This window comes from Anas platyrhynchos, chromosome 36 (genome assembly GCF_047663525.1).
Source record: "Anas platyrhynchos isolate ZD024472 breed Pekin duck chromosome 36, IASCAAS_PekinDuck_T2T, whole genome shotgun sequence".
Taxonomy (NCBI): domain Eukaryota; kingdom Metazoa; phylum Chordata; class Aves; order Anseriformes; family Anatidae; genus Anas; species Anas platyrhynchos.
In genome coordinates, this window is record NC_092624.1 from 1,084,908 (window position 1) to 1,102,068 (window position 17,161).

General features: G+C 56.4%; 2 long non-coding RNA genes across 2 annotated transcripts; both read left to right on the plus strand.

The window, feature by feature from the left end:
• Positions 1 to 2,164: 2,164 nt before the first annotated feature.
• Positions 2,165 to 2,984, plus strand: LOC140001020 (uncharacterized). The gene is made up of 2 exons (XR_011806196.1): positions 2,165 to 2,583; positions 2,816 to 2,984. It is a non-coding gene; the product is annotated as an uncharacterized lncRNA (long non-coding RNA).
• Positions 2,985 to 9,823: 6,839 nt separating this feature from the next.
• Positions 9,824 to 10,628, plus strand: LOC119714932 (uncharacterized). Its single transcript, XR_005262173.2, has 2 exons — positions 9,824 to 10,227; positions 10,460 to 10,628. It is a non-coding gene; the product is annotated as an uncharacterized lncRNA (long non-coding RNA).
• The last annotated feature ends 6,533 nt before the right edge of the window (positions 10,629 to 17,161 follow it).

A 17,161-nucleotide genomic window follows, 5' to 3' on the forward strand; every position in this document is an offset into this window, starting at 1 on the left:
AAACACAGAGGTTCATCTTGCATGTGGGGCTGCGTAAAGGCTCCCCTGGGGAGTTCACTTGTACCCAAAGCCTTCCTTTGGGTGCACTTTTGGATGGGCGAAAGGGGCTCGCAACGCGTTTTCTGGGGCCCGGTTTTTCAGTCTGCTCCCATTCCGGCTAGGGATATATTTAAGCTTAATGGGAAAGAGCGTACACGTAGTGTCAAGGTACATGTGGGGCTGCGTAAAGGCTCCCCTGGGGAGTTCAGTTGTACCCAAATCCTTCCTTTGGGGGCACTTTTGGATGGGCGAAAGGGGCTCGAAGCGCGTTTTCTGGGGCCCGGTTTTTTAGTCTTCTCCCATGCCGGCTATGCCTATATTTAGTCTTAATGTGAAATAGCGTACACGGAGTGTCAAGTTCCATTAGTGTGAGGGTTAGGGTTTTTAGGGTTAGGGGTTAGGGGTTAGGGTTAGCGTTAGGGTTAGGGTTAGTGTTCGGGTTAGGGTTCGGGTTTGGGTTCGAGTTAGGGTTTGGCTTAGGGTTTGGGTTCGGGTTCGGGTTCGAGTTCGGGTTCGGGTTAGGGTTTGGTTTCGGGTTCGTGTTCAGGTTCGTGTTTGGGTTACTGTTAGGGTTCGGGTTAGGGTTAGGGATCGGGTTAGGTTCCGGGTTTGGGTTAGGGTTCGTGTTAGGGTTCGGGTTCGGCGCCACCCGGACACATTTTAGCGCGGCGCGGCCCGGACACATTTTAGCGCTCGCTACCCGGACACATTTTAACGTGGCACCGCCCGGACACATTTAAGCGCAACGCCGCCGGACACATTTAAGCGCGGCGCAGCCCGGACACATTTTAGCGGCTCAGCGACATTTGCGGGGCTCACCGGGGGGGGGTTCATGGGGCTTGGTGGGACCCCAAGGGGAGGGGGGGAACCAAAATGAGGGGAAAACCAAGTGTGCGGGGTGCGCTTGCCGGGGGGACGCATTTGCGGGGCGCACAGGGGGGGGAACCAAAATGATGGGGGAACCAAGTGTGTGGGGTGCGCTTGCCGGGGGGATGCATTTGCAGGGCTCACCGGGGGGGAACCAAAATGATGGGGGAACCAAGTGTGCAGGGTGCGGTTTCCGGGGGGACGCATTTGCGGGCGCACCGGGGGGGTGGAACCAAAATGAGGGGGGGACCAAGTGTGCGGGGAGCGGTGTCCGGGGGGACGCATTTGCGGGGCGCACCGGGAGGGGAACCAAAATGAGGGGGGAACCAAGTGTGCGGGGTGCGGTTGCCGGGGGGACGCATTTGCCGGGCGCACCGGGGGGGAACCAAAATGAGGGGGGAACCAAGTGTGTGGGGTGCGGTTGCCGGGGGGACACATTTGTGGGGCGCACCGGGGGAGGAACCAAAATGAGGGGGGAACCAAGTGTGCGGGGTCCATTTGCCGGGGGGCGCATTTGAGGGGCGCACCGGGGGGTCCATGGGGCTTGGGGGGAACCCAAGGGGGGGGGACCAAAATGAGGGGGGAACCAAGTGTGGGGGTGCGGTTGCCGGGGGGACACATTTATGGGGCGCACCGGGGGAGGAACCAAAATGAGGGGGGAACCAAGTGTGCGGGGTCCATTTGCCGGGGGGACGCATTTGAGGGGCGCACCGGGGGGTCCATGGGGCTTGGGGGGAACCCAAGGGTGGGGGGGACCAAAATGAGGGGGGAACCAAGTGTGTGGGGTGCGGTTGCCAGGGGGTTAGGGTTAGGGTTTTGGTTTAGGGTTAGGGTTCGTTAGGGTTAGGGCTAGCATTATCCTTAGGGGGTTAGGGGTAGTGTTAGGGGGGTAGGGTTAGGGTTAGGGGTTAGGGTTAGGGGTAGTTTTAGGGTTTTGGGTTAGCGTTTGGGTTAGAGTTAGGGTTATGGTCAGGGCGTTAGGTTTAGGGTTAGGGTTAAGGTTAGCGTTAGGGTTAGGGATAGGGTTAGGCTTAGGGTTCATTAGGGTTAGGGTTAGGGCTTAGGGTTATGGTTAGGGGGTTAGGGTTCGGGTTCGGGGTTCCTAAGAGGAGGAAGAGTTCTTCGGGGTTCCTAAGAGGAGGAAGAGCTGGAGGAAGAGCTGGGCGAGGAGGACTTCGAGGAGGAGGAGGAGGAGTTTGAGGAGGAGGAAGGCCTCTCGGAGGAGGAGGAAGAGGAGGAGGAGGAAGGCGCCCCCCCCACGGCCCCCCCCGCGGTGACGCTGCCGGAGGAGGAGGAGGAGGAGGAGGAAGAGGAGACGGGCACCCTGCTGATGGAGGTGGATGAAGGCCAGCCCCCCCCCTGCGAGGAGGAGGAGGAGGAAGGGGGGGGGCAGCAGCCCCCAGCGAATCAGGAGGAGGAGGAGGAGATGATGGGGGGGAGGAAGGGCAGCTTACCCCGGGTAGCCCCCAGCCCCCCCCGCCCCCCCCTGAGGGTCCCCCCCCAGCCCTGGAAGCTGCGCCCCCCCCTCGCCCTCCGGAGCCACCCCCCCCCGAGGGGCCCAAGGGGGACGGGGGCAGCCCCGAACCCCCCCCCTGCACCCCCCCCGGACCCCCCCAGCTGCAGGGAGAGGAGGAGGAGGAGGAGGAAGAGCCCCCGCCCCCCCCGGACAAGGGAGAGGTGAGTGTGGGGGGGTTTGGGGCAAGATTGGGGGGTTTTGGGGCAGTTTGTGTGGAACTGGGGTGGTTTGGGGCAAGATCGAGCGGGTTTGGGACAGTTTTGGGTGTGATTGAGGTGGTTTGGGGCAAGATGGGGTGGTTTTGGGGCACTTGGGGTGAGAAGGGGGTGGTGGGGGTGGGATGGGGTGGGGTCAGGGGTCGGGGGTCAGGCGCTGACCCCGCTGTGCCCCCAGGCCCCCGACCCCACGGCCTCCATGCTGGCTGACTTCATCGACTGCCCCCCCGACGCCGCCCCGTGACCCCGCCGGGACCCCCCCAACCTCAGAGCCCCCCCAGAGCCCCTCCCCTGCCCCTCACCAGACCCCGACCCCCCCAGAACAAAATAAAGTTTCTAGAACCTTCCTCTCGGTGCCTTTGCGTTGGTTTTTGATGGGCGAAAGGGGCTGGGAAGGCTTTGGGTACAAGTGAACTCCCCAGGGGAGCCTTTACGCAGCCCCACATGCAACTGGACTCTCCGGGTTCGCTGTTCCTGAGCAAACCTAAGCGTAGCCCTAGCCGTCATCGGAGACGAATGAAAAATCAGGCCCCAGGAAATGCGTTCCGATGGGGACGGACATACAGACAGCTGGGGATGGTCATACAGAGAGGAGTGGTTGGAGAGCTGCCAGGCAGAGAAGGACCTGGGAGTGATGGTGGACAGTCGGCTGAATATGAGCCAGCAGTGTGCTCAGGTGGCCAAGAAGGCCAACGGCATCCTGGCTTGTATCAGAAACAGTGTGACCAGCAGGGCTAGGGAGGTGATTGTCCCCCTGTACTCAGCTCTGGTGAGGCCGCACCTCAAGTACTGTGTTCAGTTTTGGGCCCCTCGCTACAAGAAGGACATCGAGGTGCTTGAGCGGGTCCAAAGAAGGGCAACGAAGCTGGTGAGGGGCCTGGAGAACAAGTCCTACAAGGATCGGCTGAGAGAGCTGGGCTTGTTCAGCCTGGAGAAGAGGAGGCTCAGGGGTGACCTTATTGCTCTCTACAGATACCTTAAAGGAGGCTGTAGCGAGGTGGGGGTTGGTCTGTTCTCCCACATGCCTGGTGACAGGACGGGGGGGAATGGGCTAAAATTGTGCCAGGGGAGTTTTAGGTTAGACGTTAGGAAGAATTTCTTTACCGAAAGGGTTGTTAGGCACTGGAACGGGCTGCCCAGGGAAGTGGTGGAGTCACCATCCCTGGAAGTCTTCAAAAGACGTTTAGATGTAGAGCTTAGGGATATGGTTTAGTGGGGACTGTTAGTGTTAGGTCAGAGGTTGGACTCGATAATCTTGAGGTCTCTTCCAACCTAGAAATTCTGTGATTCTGTGGATGAGCCTGTTGAAACTAATTCCAGTTGAGAAAGTTTCAGTTACTAGCTTGGTGATATTGTCAGTTCAATATTCAAAGCTGCAGCAAAAGCGAAAGGGGATTTTTGCTTCTAGAAACACCCCAGGTCTCCTGCCTGCACTCTGCGTGCTGTTGAGCTAAGCCATAAAAATAAGTAAATAAAGCACAGCTGCTGCTCCTCTTTCTGATGTCCTGTGCTTTGCCCCTCCCCTTTCCCAGGTGATTGGGTTTGGGTGCTGGGGGCGGGGGCAAAAGGTATATGAGCCCCAGGCATGCCACCAGAGAGCTCCTTCTGCCTGGGCTGCTCTTTGGGGTAAGTGCTTTGTGTTTCCTTCAGTCAGTTGCAGGGTTCTTTAGGTGGGTCAAAGTCTATGGATTTCTGGATTTTAAGTGCTTGGAATTCACTTAATAGAGCTCTATTTAGCAGAGGCCGCTGGCTCACTGTTTTTTGGGGTGGTGGGACACTCTTCTGGTTTTGACCTATACTTCAATCTCTAAATGTATAAACCCACCTGTGTAACTCTCCTGAGGACTAAAAGCAGCTTGATTGCATGGTACCTGTGGCTCGGCAGCGTAGATACGCAGCATTGCCAAGAGACTGAGCAGGGTTGTATCAGAGTCTCCTCTTTCATCTGCCAAGGGTGAGTCTGTGATTACCCCTGCCGGGGCTGCTGTGTGTGCATGTCTTTTTGGCATTTATGGAGCTCAGTTGTTTTTTCTTTCTGTCTGTTTATGTTCTAACTTTTTGGTTTTTTGAGGGGCGCATAGCGTGTGTGCTGAGCGTGGGTGGCAGGAGGAGGTGGGGAGCTGCTCAGGACTGGAAGGTTTGGTTTCTAGGAGTACGCGGCATCCTTCCTGTGCGACGTGACTAATTGTTGGGCTGGAACGTTCCAGCTTTTGTGTGTCTTAAGCAACGTAGCTTGTGCAGTGTGTTGTGTGGCCCGGGCAGAGTTTGCCGTGGTGCTGTGAGCGAAGATTCTGAGTTAGAGCTGGTGAGCAGCTGAAGAACTGGAGCTGGGAAGAGAGAGGCATTGCAGCAGGTACGCTGTGGCTGTGAGGTTAGGGTTAGATCCAGGGTTCGGGTTAGGCTTTGGGTTCGGGTTAGGGTTAGGGTTCGGTCTCCCATGGGCGATGTTTCGGCTTGCTAAGGAACAGCGAACCCGGAGGGTCCAGTGTCATGTGGGGCTGCGTAAAGGCTCCCCTGGGGAGTTCACTTGTACCCAAAGCCGTCCTTTGGTGACACTTTTGGATGGTCCAATGGGGCTTGCAACGCGTTTACTGGGGCCCGGTTTTTCAGTCTTCTCCCATGCCGGCTAGGGCTACGTTTAGGTTTGCTCAGGAACAGCAAACCCGGATTGTCCAGTTGCATGCTGGGCTGTGTAAAGGCTCCCCTGGGGAGTTCTCTTGTACCCAAAGCCTTCCTTTGGTGACACTTTTAGATGGTCCAAAGGGGCTTGCAACGCGTTTCCTGGGGCCTGATTTTTCAGTCCTCTTCGATGCCGGCTAGGGCTATGTTTAGGGATGCTCGGAAACAGCAAACCCGGAGGGTCCAGTTGCATGTGGGGCTGCATAAAGGCTCCCCTGGGGAGTTCACTTGTACCCAAAGCCTTCCTTTGGTGACACCTTTGGATGGTCCAAGGGGCTCGAAACGCGTTTTCTGGGGCCCGGTTTTCCAGTCTTCTCCCATGCCGGCTATGGATATATTTAGGGCTGCTCGGAACCAGCGAACCCGGAGAGTCGAGTTGCATGTGGGGCTGCGTAAAGGCTCCCCTGGGGAGATCTCTTGTACCAAAAGCCTTCCTTTGGGGGCACTTTTGGATGGGCGAAAAGGGCTCGGAACGCATTTCCTGGGGCCTGATTTTTCAGTCGTCTTCGATGCCGGCTAGTGCTATGTTTAGGGATGCCAGGAAACAGCGAACCCGGAGGGTCCAGTTGCAGCTGGGCTGCGTAAAGGCTCCCCTGGGGAGTTCACTTGTACCCAAAGCCTTCCTTTGGGGCACTTTTGGATGGGCGGAAAGGGCTCGGAATGCATTTCCTGGGGCCTGATTTTTCAGTCGTCTTCGATGCCTGCTAGGGCTATATTTAGGGTTGCTCGGAAACAGCGAACCCGGAGGGTCCAGTTGCATGTGGGGCTGCGTAAAGGCTCCCCTGGGGAATTCACTTGTACCCAAAGCCTTCCTTTGGTGATACTTTTTGATGGTCCAAAGGGGCTTGCAACGCGTTTCCTGGGTCCTGATTTTTCAGTCCTCTTCGATGCCGGCTAGGGTTATGTTTAGGGATGCCAGGAAACAGCGAACCCGGAGGGTCCAGTTGCATGCTGGGCTGCGTAAAGGCTCCCCTGGGGAGTTCACTTGTACCCAAAGCCTTCCTTTGGTGACACTTTTGCATGGTCCAAAGGGGTTTGCAACGCATTTTCTGGGGCCCGGTTTTTCAGTCTTCTCCCATGCCGGCTAGGGATATATTTTGGGCTGCTCGGAAACAGCGAACCCGGAGGGTCCAGTTGCATATGGGGCTGCGTAAAGGCTCCCCTGGGGAGTTCACTTCTACCTAAAGCCTTCCTTTGGTGACACTTTTGCATGGTCCAAAGGGGCTCGCAACGCATTTCCAAGGACCTGATTTTTCAGTCGTCTTCGATGCTGGCTAGGGATATATTTAGGGCTGCTCGGAAACAGCGAACCCGGAGAGTCGAGTTGCATGTGGGGCTGCGTAAAGGCTCCCCTGGGGAGATCTCTTGTACCCAAAGCCTTCCTTTGGGGGCACTTTTGGATGGGCGAAAAGGGCTTGGAACGCATTTCCTGGGGCCTGATTTTTCAGTCGTCTTCGATGCCGGCTAGTGCTATGTTTAGGGATGCCAGGAAACAGCGAACCCGGAGGGTCCAGTTGCAGCTGGGCTGCTTAAAGGCTCCCCTGGGGAGTTCACTTGTACCCAAAGCCTTCCTTTGGGGCACTTTTGGATGGGCGGAAAGCTCTCGGAATGCATTTCCTGGGGCCTGATTTTTCAGTCGTCTTCGATGCCGGCTAGGGCTATATTTAGGGTTGCTCGGAAACAGCGAACCCGGAGGGTCCAGTTGCATATGGGGCTGCGTAAAGGCTCCCCTGAGGAGTTCACTTGTACCCAAATCCTTCCTTTGGTGACACTTTTGGATGGTCCAAAGGGGCTTGCAACGCGTTTCCTGGGTCCTGATTTTTCAGTCCTCTTCGATGCCGGCTAGGGCTATGTTTAGGGATGCCAGGAAACAGCGAACCCGGAGGGTCCAGTTGCATGTGGGGCTGCGTAAATGCTCCCCTGGGGAGTTCACTTGTACCCAAAGCCTTCCTTTGGGGGCACTTTTGGATGGGCGAAAAGGGGCTCGCAACACCTTTCCTGGGGCCTGATTTTTCAGTTGTCATCCATGCCGGCTAGGGCTATGTTTAGGGTTGCTCGGAAACATCTAACCCGGAGGGTCCAGTAGCATGTGGGGCTGCGTAAAGGCTCCCCTGGGGAGTTCACTTGTACCCAAAGCCTTCCTTTGGTGACACTTTTGCATGGTCCAAAGGGGCTTGCAACGTGTTTTCTGGGGCCCGGTTTTTCAGTCTTCTCCCATGCCGGCTAGGGATATATTTTGGGCTGCTCGGAAACAGCGAACCCGGAGGGTCCAGTTGCATGTGGGGCTGCGTAAAGGCTCCCCTCGGGAGTTCACTTGTACCCAAAGCCTTCCTTTGGGGGCACTTTTGGATGGGCGAAAGGGTCTCGCAACGCATTTCCTGGGGCCTGATTTTTCAGTCGTTCCCGACAACTGCTAGTCCTACGTTTAGGTTTGCTCGGGAACACCGAACCCGGAGGGTCCAGTTGCATGTGGGGCTGCGTAAAGTCTCCCCTGGGGAGTTCACTTGTACCCAAAGCCTTCCTTTGGGTGCACTTTTGGATGGGCGAAAGGGGCTCGCAACGCGTTTTCTGGGGCCCGGTTTTTCAGTCTGCTCCCATTCCGGCTAGGGATATATTTAAGCTTAATGGGAAAGAGCGTACACGTAGTGTCAAGGTACATGTGGGCTGCGTAAAGGCTCCCCTGGGGAGTTCAGTTGTACCCAAATCCTTCCTTTGGGGGCACTTTTGGATGGGCGAAAGGGGCTCGAAGCGCGTTTTCTGGGGCCCGGTTTTTTAGTCTTCTCCCATGCCGGCTATGCCTATATTTAGTCTTAATGTGAAATAGCGTACACGGAGTGTCAAGTTCCATTAGTGTGAGGGTTAGGGTTTTTAGGGTTAGGGGTTAGGGGTTAGGGTTAGCGTTAGGGTTAGGGTTAGGGTTCGGGTTAGGGTTCGGGTTTGGGTTCGAGTTAGGGTTTGGCTTAGGGTTTGGGTTCGGGTTCGGGTTCGAGTTCGGGTTCGGGTTAGGGTTTGGTTTCGGGTTCGTGTTCAGGTTCGTGTTTGGGTTACTGTTAGGGTTCGGGTTAGGGTTAGGGATCGGGTTAGGTTCCGGGTTTGGGTTAGGGTTCGTGTTAGGGTTCGGGTTCGGCGCCACCCGGACACATTTTAGCGCGGCGCGGCCCGGACACATTTTAGCGCTCGCTACCCGGACACATTTTAACGTGGCACCGCCAGGACACATTTCAGCGCAACGCCGCCGGACACATTTTAGCGCGGCACCGCCCGGACACATTTAAGCGCAACGCCGCCGGACACATTTAAGCGCGGCGCAGCCCGGACACATTTTAGCGGCTCAGCGACATTTGCGGGGCTCACCGGGGGGGGGGGTTCATGGGGCTTGGTGGGACCCCAAGGGGAGGGGGGGAACCAAAATGAGGGGAAAACCAAGTGTGCGGGGTGCGCTTGCCGGGGGGACGCATTTGCGGGGCGCACAGGGGGGGGGAACCAAAATGATGGGGGAACCAAGTGTGTGGGGTGCGCTTGCCGGGGGGACGCATTTGCAGGGCTCACCGGGGGGGAACCAAAATGATGGGGGAACCAAGTGTACAGGGTGCGGTTTCCGGGGGGACGCATTTGCGGGCGCACCGGGGGGTGGAACCAAAATGAGGGGGGGACCAAGTGTGCAGGGAGCGGTGTCCGGGGGGACGCATTTGCGGGGCGCACCGGGAGGGGAACCAAAATGAGGGGGGAACCAAGTGTGTGGGGTGCGGTTGCCGGGGGGACACATTTGTGGGGCGCACCGGGGGGTCCATGGGGCTTGGGGTGAACCCAAGGGGGGGGGACCAAAATGAGGGGGGAACCAAGTGTGGGGGTGCGGTTGCCGGGGGGACACATTTATGGGGCGCACCGGGGGAGGAACCAAAATGAGGGGGGAACCAAGTGTGCGGGGTCCATTTGCCGGGGGGACGCATTTGAGGGGCGCACCGGGGGGTCCATGGGGCTTGGGGGGAACCCAAGGGTGGGGGGGACCAAAATGAGGGGGGAACCAAGTGTGTGGGGTGCGGTTGCCAGGGGGTTAGGGTTAGGGTTTTGGTTTAGGGTTAGGGTTCGTTAGGGTTAGGGCTAGCATTATCCTTAGGGGGTTAGGGGTAGTGTTAGGGGGGTAGGGTTAGGGTTAGGGGTTAGGGTTAGGGGTAGTTTTAGGGTTTTGGGTTAGCGTTTGGGTTAGAGTTAGGGTTATGGTCAGGGCGTTAGGTTTAGGGTTAGGGTTAAGGTTAGCGTTAGGGTTAGGGATAGGGTTAGGCTTAGGGTTCATTAGGGTTAGGGCTTAGGGTTATGGTTAGGGGGTTAGGGTTCGGGTTCGGGGTTCCTAAGAGGAGGAAGAGTTCTTCGGGGTTCCTAAGAGGAGGAAGAGCTGGAGGAAGAGCTGGGCGAGGAGGACTTCGAGGAGGAGGAGGAGGAGTTTGAGGAGGAGGAAGGCCTCTCGGAGGAGGAGGAAGAGGAGGAGGAGGAAGGCGCCCCCCCCGCGGTGACGCTGCCGGAGGAGGAGGAGGAGGAGGAGGAAGAGGAGACGGGCACCCTGCTGATGGAGGTGGATGAAGGCCAGCCCCCCCCCTGCGAGGAGGAGGAGGAGGAAGGGGGGGGGCAGCAGCCCCCAGCGAATCAGGAGGAGGAGGAGGAGATGATGGGGGGGAGGAAGGGCAGCTTACCCCGGGTAGCCCCCAGCCCCCCCCGCCCCCCCCTGAGGGTCCCCCCCCAGCCCTGGAAGCTGCGCCCCCCCCTCGCCCTCCGGAGCCACCCCCCCCCGAGGGGCCCAAGGGGGACGGGGGCAGCCCCGAACCCCCCCCCTGCACCCCCCCCGGACCCCCCCAGCTGCAGGGAGAGGAGGAGGAGGAGGAGGAAGAGCCCCCGCCCCCCCCGGACAAGGGAGAGGTGAGTGTGGGGGGGTTTGGGGCAAGATTGGGGGGTTTTGGGGCAGTTTGTGTGGAACTGGGGTGGTTTGGGGCAAGATCGAGCGGGTTTGGGACAGTTTTGGGTGTGATTGAGGTGGTTTGGGGCAAGATGGGGTGGTTTTGGGGCACTTGGGGTGAGAAGGGGGTGGTGGGGGTGGGATGGGGTGGGGTCAGGGGTCGGGGGTCAGGCGCTGACCCCGCTGTGCCCCCAGGCCCCCGACCCCACGGCCTCCATGCTGGCTGACTTCATCGACTGCCCCCCCGACGCCGCCCCGTGACCCCGCCGGGACCCCCCCAACCTCAGAGCCCCCCCAGAGCCCCTCCCCTGCCCCTCACCAGACCCCGACCCCCCCAGAACAAAATAAAGTTTCTAGAACCTTCCTCTCGGTGCCTTTGCGTTGGTTTTTGATGGGCGAAAGGGGCTGGGAAGGCTTTGGGTACAAGTGAACTCCCCAGGGGAGCCTTTACGCAGCCCCACATGCAACTGGACTCTCCGGGTTCGCTGTTCCTGAGCAAACCTAAGCGTAGCCCTAGCCGTCATCGGAGACGAATGAAAAATCAGGCCCCAGGAAATGCGTTCCGATGGGGACGGACATACAGACAGCTGGGGATGGTCATACAGAGAGGAGTGGTTGGAGAGCTGCCAGGCAGAGAAGGACCTGGGAGTGATGGTGGACAGTCGGCTGAATATGAGCCAGCAGTGTGCTCAGGTGGCCAAGAAGGCCAACGGCATCCTGGCTTGTATCAGAAACAGTGTGACCAGCAGGGCTAGGGAGGTGATTGTCCCCCTGTACTCGGCTCTGGTGAGGCCGCACCTCAAGTACTGTGTTCAGTTTTGGGCCCCTCGCTACAAGAAGGACATCGAGGTGCTTGAGCGGGTCCAAAGAAGGGCAACGAAGCTGGTGAGGGGCCTGGAGAACAAGTCCTACAAGGATCGGCTGAGAGAGCTGGGCTTGTTCAGCCTGGAGAAGAGGAGGCTCAGGGGTGACCTTATTGCTCTCTACAGATACCTTAAAGGAGGCTGTAGCGAGGTGGGGGTTGGTCTGTTCTCCCACATGCCTGGTGACAGGACGGGGGGGAATGGGCTAAAATTGTGCCAGGGGAGTTTTAGGTTAGACGTTAGGAAGAATTTCTTTACCGAAAGGGTTGTTAGGCACTGGAACGGGCTGCCCAGGGAAGTGGTGGAGTCACCATCCCTGGAAGTCTTCAAAAGACGTTTAGATGTAGAGCTTAGGGATATGGTTTAGTGGGGACTGTTAGTGTTAGGTCAGAGGTTGGACTCGATAATCTTGAGGTCTCTTCCAACCTAGAAATTCTGTGATTCTGTGGATGAGCCTGTTGAAACTAATTCCAGTTGAGAAAGTTTCAGTTACTAGCTTGGTGATATTGTCAGTTCAATATTCAAAGCTGCAGCAAAAGCGAAAGGGGATTTTTGCTTCTAGAAACACCCCAGGTCTCCTGCCTGCACTCTGCGTGCTGTTGAGCTAAGCCATAAAAATAAGTAAATAAAGCACAGCTGCTGCTCCTCTTTCTGATGTCCTGTGCTTTGCCCCTCCCCTTTCCCAGGTGATTGGGTTTGGGTGCTGGGGGCGGGGGCAAAAGGTATATGAGCCCCAGGCATGCCACCAGAGAGCTCCTTCTGCCTGGGCTGCTCTTTGGGGTAAGTGCTTTGTGTTTCCTTCAGTCAGTTGCAGGGTTCTTTAGGTGGGTCAAAGTCTATGGATTTCTGGATTTTAAGTGCTTGGAATTCACTTAATAGAGCTCTATTTAGCAGAGGCCGCTGGCTCACTGTTTTTTGGGGTGGTGGGACACTCTTCTGGTTTTGACCTATACTTCAATCTCTAAATGTATAAACCCACCTGTGTAACTCTCCTGAGGACTAAAAGCAGCTTGATTGCATGGTACCTGTGGCTCGGCAGCGTAGATACGCAGCATTGCCAAGAGACTGAGCAGGGTTGTATCAGAGTCTCCTCTTTCATCTGCCAAGGGTGAGTCTGTGATTACCCCTGCCGGGGCTGCTGTGTGTGCATGTCTTTTTGGCATTTATGGAGCTCAGTTGTTTTTTCTTTCTGTCTGTTTATGTTCTAACTTTTTGGTTTTTTGAGGGGCGCATAGCGTGTGTGCTGAGCGTGGGTGGCAGGAGGAGGTGGGGAGCTGCTCAGGACTGGAAGGTTTGGTTTCTAGGAGTACGCGGCATCCTTCCTGTGCGACGTGACTAATTGTTGGGCTGGAACGTTCCAGCTTTTGTGTGTCTTAAGCAACGTAGCTTGTGCAGTGTGTTGTGTGGCCCGGGCAGAGTTTGCCGTGGTGCTGTGAGCGAAGATTCTGAGTTAGAGCTGGTGAGCAGCTGAAGAACTGGAGCTGGGAAGAGAGAGGCATTGCAGCAGGTACGCTGTGGCTGTGAGGTTAGGGTTAGATCCAGGGTTCGGGTTAGGCTTTGGGTTCGGGTTAGGGTTAGGGTTCGGTCTCCCATGGGCGATGTTTCGGCTTGCTCAGGAACAGCGAACCCGGAGGGTCCAGTGTCATGTGGGGCTGCGTAAAGGCTCCCCTGGGGAGTTCACTTGTACCCAAAGCCGTCCTTTGGTGACACTTTTGGATGGTCCAATGGGGCTTGCAACGCGTTTACTGGGGCCCGGTTTTTCAGTCTTCTCCCATGCCGGCTAGGGCTACGTTTAGGTTTGCTCAGGAACAGCAAACCCGGATTGTCCAGTTGCATGCTGGGCTGTGTAAAGGCTCCCCTGGGGAGTTCTCTTGTACCCAAAGCCTTCCTTTGGTGACACTTTTAGATGGTCCAAAGGGGCTTGCAACGCGTTTCCTGGGGCCTGATTTTTCAGTCCTCTTCGATGCCGGCTAGGGCTATGTTTAGGGATGCTCGGAAACAGCAAACCCGGAGGGTCCAGTTGCATGTGGGGCTGCATAAAGGCTCCCCTGGGGAGTTCACTTGTACCCAAAGCCTTCCTTTGGTGACACCTTTGGATGGTCCAAGGGGCTCGAAACGCGTTTTCTGGGGCCCGGTTTTCCAGTCTTCTCCCATGCCGGCTATGGATATATTTAGGGCTGCTCGGAACCAGCGAACCCGGAGAGTCGAGTTGCATGTGGGGCTGCGTAAAGGCTCCCCTGGGGAGATCTCTTGTACCAAAAGCCTTCCTTTGGGGGCACTTTTGGATGGGCGAAAAGGGCTCGGAACGCATTTCCTGGGGCCTGATTTTTCAGTCGTCTTCGATGCCGGCTAGTGCTATGTTTAGGGATGCCAGGAAACAGCGAACCCGGAGGGTCCAGTTGCAGCTGGGCTGCGTAAAGGCTCCCCTGGGGAGTTCACTTGTACCCAAAGCCTTCCTTTGGGGCACTTTTGGATGGGTGGAAAGGGCTCGGAATGCATTTCCTGGGGCCTGATTTTTCAGTCGTCTTCGATGCCTGCTAGGGCTATATTTAGGGTTGCTCGGAAACAGCGAACCCGGAGGGTCCAGTTGCATGTGGGGCTGCGTAAAGGCTCCCCTGGGGAATTCACTTGTACCCAAAGCCTTCCTTTGGTGATACTTTTTGATGGTCCAAAGGGGCTTGCAACGCGTTTCCTGGGTCCTGATTTTTCAGTCCTCTTCGATGCCGGCTAGGGCTATGTTTAGGGATGCCAGGAAACAGCGAACCTGGAGGGTCCAGTTGCATGTGGGGCTGCGTAAAGGCTCCCCTGGGGAGTTCACTTGTACCCAAAGCCTTCCTTTGGGGGCACTTTTGGATGGGCGAAAAGGGGCTCGCAACGCATTTCCTGGGGCCTGAGTTTTAAGTCGTCTTCGATGCCGGCTAGGGATATGTTTAGTGTTGCTCGGAAACAGCGAACCCGGAGAGTCCAGTTGCATGTGGGGCTGCGTAAAGGCTCCCCTGGGAACTTCAGATGTACCCAAAGCCTTCCTTTGGGGGCATTTTGAATGGGCGAAAGGGGCTCGGAATGGATTTCCTGGGCCCTGATTTTTCACTCGTCTCCGATGACGGCTAGGGCTACGTTTAGGTTTGCTCAGGAACAGCGAACCCGGAGAGTCCAGAAGCATGTGGGGCTGCGTAAAGGCTCCCCTGGGAACTTCAGATGTACCCAAAGCCTTCCTTTAGGGGCACTTTTGGATGGCCCAAAGGGGCTCGCAACGCATTTCCTGGAGCCTGATTTTTCAGTCGTCTCCGATGACGGCTAGGGCTACGTTTAGGTTTGCTCAGGAACAGCGAACCCGGAAGGTCCAGAAGCATGTGGGGCTGCGTAAAGGCTCCCCTGGGGAGCTCACTTGTACCCAAAGCCTTCCTTTGGTGACACTTTTGAATGGTCCAAAGGGGATTGCAACGTGTTTTGTGGGGCCCGGTTTTTCAGTCTTATCCCATGACGGCTAGGATTCTATTTAGGCTTGCTTGGAAAAATCGAACCCAGTTGCATATGGGGCTGCGTAAAGGCTCCCCTGGGAACTTCAGATGTACCCAAAACCTTCCTTTGGGGGCACTTTTGGATGGTCCAAAGAGGATTGCAACGTGTTTTCTGGGGCCCAGTTTTTCAGTCTTATCCCATGCCGGCTAGTGTTCTATTCAAGGTTGCTCTGAAAAATCGAACCCGGAGGTTCCAGTTGCATGTGGGGCTGTGCAAAGGCTCCCCTCGGGAGTTCACTTGTACCCAAACCCTTCCTTTGGTGACACTTTTGGATGGTCCAAAGGGGTTCGCAACACATTTCCTGGGGCCTGATTTTTCACTCATCTCCGATGACTGCTAGGGCTACGTTTAGGTTTGCTCAGGAATAGCGAACCCTGAGGGTCCAGTTGCATATGGGGCTGCGTAAAGGCTCCCCTGGGAACTTCAGATGTACCCAAAGCCTTCCTTTGGGGGCACATTTGGGTGGGCGAAAGGGGCTCGTAACGCTTTTCCTGGGGACTGATTTTTCAGTCGTCTTCGATCCTGGCTAGGGATATATTTAGTGTTGCTCGGAAACAGCGAACCCGGAGGGTCCAGTTGCATGTGGGGCTGCGTAAAGGCTCCCCTGGGGAGTTCACTTGTACCCAAAGCCTTCCTTTGGGGGCACTTTTGGATGGTCCAAAGGGGCTCGCAACACATTTCCTGGGGCCTGATTTTTCACTCGTCTCCGATGACGGCTAGGGCTACGTTTAGGTTTGCTCAGGAACAGCGAACCCGGAGAGTCCAGTTGCATATGGGGCTGCGTAAAGGCTCCCCTGGGGAGTTCACTTGTACCCAAAGCCTTCCTTTGGGGGCACTTTTGAATGGGCGAAAATGTCTCGCAACGCTTTTCCTTAGGCCTCGTTTTTCACTCGTCTCCGATGATGGCTAGGGCTACGTTTAGGGATGCTCGGAAACAGCGAACCCGGAGGGTCCAGTTGCATGTGGGGCTGCGTAAAGGCTCCCCTGGGGAGTTCACTTGTACCCAAAGCCTTCCTTTGGTTACACTTTTGGATGGTCCAAAGGGGATTGCAACGTGTTTTGTGGGGCCCGGTTTTTCAGTCTTATCCCATGCCGGCTAGGGTTCTATTCAGTGTTGCTTGGAAAAATCGAACCCAGTTGCATATGGGGCTGCGTAAAGGCTCCCCTGGGAACTTCAGATGTACCCAAAACCTTCCTTTGGGGGCACTTTTGGATGGTCCAAAGGGGCTCGTAACGCATTTCCTGGGGACTGATTTTTCACTCGTCTCCGATGACGGCTAGGGCTACATTTAGGTTTGCTCAGGAACAGCGAACCCGGAGGGTCCAGTTGCATGTGGGGCTGCGTAAAGGCTCCCCTGCGGAGTTCACATGTACCCAAAGCCTTCCTTTGGTGACACTTTTGGATAGTCCAAAGAGGATAGCAACGTGTTTTCTGTGGCCCGGTTTTTCAGTCTTATCCCATGCCGGCTAGGGATCTATTTAAGGTTGCTCTGAAAAATCGAACCCGTAGGCTCCAGTTGCATGTGGGGCTGTGCAAAGGCTCCCCTCGGGAGTTCACTTGTACCCAAACCCTTCCTTTGGTGACACTTTTGGATGGTCCAAAGGGGTTCGCAAGGCATTTCCTGGGGCCTGATTTTTCACTCGTCTTCGATGACGGCTAGGGCTATGTTTAGGGATGCTCGGAAACAGCGATCCCGGAGGGTCCAGTTGCATGTGGGGCTGCGTAAAGGCTCCCCTGGGGAGCTCACTTGTACCCAAAGACTTCCTTTGGGGGCACTTTTGGATGGGCCAAAATGTCTCGCAACGCGTTTCCATGGGCCTGGTTTTTCACTCGTCTCCGATGACGGCTAGGGATACGTTTAGGGATGCTCGGAAACAGCGAACCCGAAGGGTCCAGTTGCATGTGGGGCTGCGTAAAGGCTCCCCTGGGGAGTTGACTTGTACCCAAAGCCTTCCTTTGGTGACACTTTTTGATGGTCCAAGGGGATCGCAACGCATTTCCTGGGGCCTGATTTTTCACTCGTCTCCGATGACGACTAGAGCTACGTTTAGGTTTGATCAGGAACAGCGAACCCGGAGGGTCCAGTGTCATGTGGGGCTGCGTAAAGGCTCCCCTGGGGAGTTCTCTTCTACCCAAAGCCTTCCATTGGGGCACTTTTGGATGGGGGAAAAGGGCTCGGAATGTATTTCCTGGGGCCTGATTTTTCACTCGTCTTCGATGACTGCTAGGGCTATGTTCAGGGTTGTTCAGAAACAGCGAACCCGGAGGGTCCAGTTGCATATGGGGCTGCGTAAAGGCTCCCCTGGGAACTTCAGATGTACCCAAAGCCTTCCTTTGGGGGCACTTTGAATGGGGGAAAGGGGCTCGGAATGGATTTCCTGGGGCCTGATTTTTCACTCGTCTTCGATGACTGCTAGGGCTATGTTCAGGGTTGCTCAGAAACAGCGAACCCAGAGGGTCCAGTTGCATATGGGGCTGCGTAAAGGCTCAATGGGGAGTTCACTTGTACCC